This window comes from Anarrhichthys ocellatus, unplaced genomic scaffold, assembly GCF_004355925.1.
Source record: "Anarrhichthys ocellatus isolate YVR2014 unplaced genomic scaffold, GSC_Weel_1.0 scaffold24, whole genome shotgun sequence".
NCBI lineage: Eukaryota > Metazoa > Chordata > Actinopteri > Perciformes > Anarhichadidae > Anarrhichthys > Anarrhichthys ocellatus.
This window is the reverse complement of record NW_022280054.1, coordinates 11,829,094-11,833,717: the sequence shown is the minus strand read 5'-3', so window position 1 is coordinate 11,833,717 and position 4,624 is coordinate 11,829,094.

Sequence of the window (4,624 nt, the reverse complement as noted above, 5' to 3'; positions counted from 1 at the left end):
TCTCTCTCTCTCTCTCTCTCTCTCTCTCTCTCTCTCTCTCTCTCTCTCTTTTATTTCTCTCTATCTACGTCTCAACTTTTTCCACAATGGGAACATTTCTATGGCAACTGGTCACCATGGAACAATTCCTCCCCGCGCTGCCTCATTCACTGACGACGTCACACACACTCAGAGCGCCAACCGACGGCCCACAACAGCCAAATTAATAACTCCTGCACGTGCCTTCCCTGCTTTCAAATGACGTAGACGTCGCTGCTGATCACGGGCGTCACAGACGAGGCATTTGCATCAGCGTGGATAAATTCAACCTCTTTGAAGCCGGGGAAAATGTCAGATATCTGGTTTAAAAATGTGTTGCTCCAAAAATGTGATTCCTAATACAAAATCTGACCAAACACAGCTAATGTTGCTCTTCTGGGGTGCCTGATGTTTAAAGCATTACAGATGCGTCCGAACCCGTCTCTCACAGTGCCCACTATTCAATAACAGGCCTGAGTGGCGTGATAGCGAATAGTGAGAGGCTGCATCTCATAATGGATCACTTAGGCACCGCTAATCGTCGCCTGGCTGGCTCGCTGCGACACATCGGATCCACACCCAGATGGCACGCTCTGACGGATAAAAGAAGGTGGATTCATCATCATCTCTGTGGCACTAAGCATCCCGTGAACTTCAGCTCCAGAATTTCTAGACGCAAAGGCCGGAGGGTGTTAACTGTTTGGCAACAAATGGCTTGTACTGCAGTAGATGATGATGGTTCATTGTGGATGCACCAGTCTAACCAAAGAGCCCTCTAAGCCACTTCTCATCTAATATCTTAAGAGTATCCTGTCAGTCCATCTGCTTTTTGCGATATGAAACCCCAGAATCAACTGCGTCAGAAACTCTGGTGCAACCAGCGGAAGTCAGCTAAGCATTCAAGTGAGCCGCAAAAAACAATGTGAACAGCTCACAGCTGAGTCGATCCAGCCATGCATGTGTGAGCTATAACGGAGCAATCAGTCTGGCTGTTCAGTAGTAATATCTTCAAGAGACTGCGTGTTGTCCACATTACACTCAGTGACACTGACAATCCATTTGAAAATCCCAAATTAAAAATGATTTGCTAATTTCTGCTGAATGGCTTGCAAATAATTAGAAAGCAAGTGGTTAACATTAATGAGAAACTTAAATGGAGAAAGAACTCCAGAGGTTGGAACACACGTTGATAAGGTAATTAACAATCCTTGGAAAGGGATGAGAAAACAATGTTCTGCTTCGTGTGACGAATTACTGCGAGACTGTCATCTTTGATTAGGGTCTGTGTGGTCCGCCGCCGACTAGCTTGTAACACACTGGAGGTTGATTGTCGCTTGGCTCAAATCATAAAGTGATATTCAAAGAACATCCAATAGTCTGTGTAACAATAAATACAAATGTCTACAGAGATTGGATTTTATTTTTCTTATGAAGTAGGTCAAACAAGACTGCAGGCTCATTCAAACATCACAGTAAAAAGACATGTAACAGTTGATTATGACTGGAATTGCAGTTATTTAACATAATATATATATAGATATATATATATATATATATATATATATTATATTGCTATGGTTTCCACAATAGGTGATTTTTCAGTTGCCTATTTACAATCTGAATTTACACAGTAGGTTGTTTGTTCTGCAGCCTAATGCTTTTATTAACCCTTACTGCACATTTAAGGGTCACAATAGCAACACTCCTGGTTTAAGAACAACTTTGGGCTCTTTGGGACTTTTTCCCTTCAAGCACCTTGAAGTGGGAAACGGTGTCAGAAATCTATTTTCTAAATTATCCTTTTAATGTCATAAAAAATAAGTTAAGAAGCGAGGTACACCTTTCCACTTCAATGCCTCATTTGCTTGATTTGAATCGTCTTCATCTATTATAAAACTCTTAGAAACATCAACTGACCCGTGTTTTAATGATTTAAGGCACGAGGCCTAAGTGAGCTTAACTACATTAGCTAGGCTGCAGATTTTACCCAAAAAAAGAATTAAGGGGCACCTCGCTGAAGTCCAGTGCGCCCAAAGGTGCTGTCAGAATCAGTCTGCGCGCCAAGCAGGTCCGCGTGTTCCCCAAAAGCGCGAGGTCAGACCAGGAGGTCGCAGCTCTCCAGTCCACGCGCAACGAACCGTCAACGGCCACTGTCAGGAGGAAGAGAGCCACGTGAAGATTACAGAAAATACAAATAAAAAAATAAAAATCATAGTCGCCCCGCATCACATTTCTCGCTCCAAAATAAACAAGTTAAAATTAATATTATAACAACAATGCTTCCACTTTAACGTGGCAATAAGACATTGTTTCACAATATATATTTATTTATTTATTACTGGAGCAAGAACAACTATCCATGTGTTGCTTTATGAGCAAAGTTGCAGCCACCATGCCATCCAACTCATGCCTCCAGGGGGACCCCAGGGCAGCACTGAGGGGCGATGACCATATAAGCGAATGTAATGGTGTCCTATCTCACTGCAGTTTCCCCCCAAAGGAAACCACATTCAAACGGTAAATTCAGTTTTGGGAAAGAAGGTAATCCACCAAAATAAAATAGAAAAAGAGGGTCTGTGAGGCAAAAACAGATCTCTTTGATTTGAAAAGAAAATATTTAAATGGGATAATCTTTTTTTTTACAGCACCATCAATATGTAAAGGCTTGATAATATTTCAGAGGGGTGGGGGGTGCTGCAGAAATTTAAACTAAGAATCCTTAGGCTTGTACCACGCACGTCCAGAAATTGTTTGCAATCACTATGAAGTAGCTCTGTTTCATCACGTATGGTACAAGTCTATCCCTTTACTGCAGCGTACTCTGTAGTGGAGACTTGTAGTGAGATAATGTGTGTGTGTGTGTGTGTGTGGGGGGTTCTACTTCCATGCACTTCAAAAGCCATGCCATGTCATGCAGGTAAGGCTCTGGCAGCAGCCCAAGCCTGTTTGATGTTTTATGAAGTTGGTTCTGCTTTTGTCAGCGGGAGAGAAGCAGTAAAACACACGCACACTTAAAAACAAAGCGCAGAATAAGGGACACGCCTGTGATGGTCTGATGCAATTGTTTTGTTTTGTTTTTTACCTCCCTAATGTTCAATCCACATCATCAGACGTTCATAAACACAACCAAACAGAGACCATATATGGATGGAGCGCAAAAATATCACTAAGCAACCTGCAAATATCACACAACAGATATAAGACTATTCAGGGATGACTACATGGGTTTAACCTTTTCATAACAGCTGCCCTCGTCATGACCCATGACACGCTCGTGGACCATCGGGGACTGAAAGTCACGCGCGCTCCTGTGGGTCCTCGCACAGTTCCCCTCCAGCGTAGCAGAGCCATTTCAGCACCTGGACAGCTCCCAGCAGCCACATACTGAAGCTCCCTCACATCCTCACATACACATTACACACACACGCGCGTGCAATCCTGCGCGTGCTCACCATTCTTCAAATCAGATTTGCCAAACGAGATTAAGAGGAGGTGGTTGGGGGGGGTCTAAATGTCAGTGCCTGGCTCTTCTTTCCACCCTCGCCGCTTCAGGGAGGCGTTTCTAGTTACCGTCTGTGAAAAGGACGACTCGCTCGATTAGTCGCCAGCACCCATCTCGAATATAGAGTGCAATATCAAGACCAATCACTCACCCACACACACACACACACACACACACACACACACACACACACACCGGGTCACAGACCTGCTGTTTAAGCACGCCGAGATCAAGTTGCCCCACCAGCAGAATTCAATAGGCGCCGTTTAATGGGGGTGTGATGAGATCAGATGCCCGGGGTTTTATTGTCTCGTGGAATCTAGGCCACCTTGGTCAATGAAAGTATTGTTTGGAGGAGTGAGAGATGCGCACGTGTTTTTGTATACAGGCACGAGATTGGTGTCCAGAATGTGCCCTGTGTCATTTGAGCCCGGCACACACACACACACGTAGGCGGTGTAGCTGTTTGCACGCGCACCCAGAGAGGGATTTTATGGCGACACGTCAGCAACTAATTGTCAGGAAAAAAAATGCATTTCACCACATTCTTCTTCCCGTCTGTCAATTAGTTTGCTGAGCGGGTTTTTTTTTTTTTGCGCGACGTTGCGCACACCTCAACAGAAATGTTTTTTTTGCATTCACGTCCGCAATGCACAAGTCCGCTAAGTCATCGCAGTGCACGCGGCTTTGCTGCTGCGATGACCCAGAGAGCCAGACCCAATGATGCAGTTTGAGAGACACACGGCGATGGGTTTATAGATCTAAACGGACACGAGCGGTCTGACAACACGAGACACGTATAGATGTGCTGGATCAAACTGAGAGGTCACACACGTTTTTTTTTTACTCGGGGAAAACAGACTGGAACTTGTGGGGCGGCTCTCCGGTGAGGCTCTGCGGGCAATCAGCCTCCATCTGTGGCTAATTTGTTCATTTGTTCGACGTCTTTCTTATCTTAATTAATCTCCTTCCTCCAGACTGAGCTGCGGCTCCAAACGTGTGTCCTCTTCCCTCAAAGCAATTGCAGTCTTCATTTTTATTTATTTATCTATTTATTTCACTTAGGTCTTTCTCTCTCACACACGCACACACACACACACACAC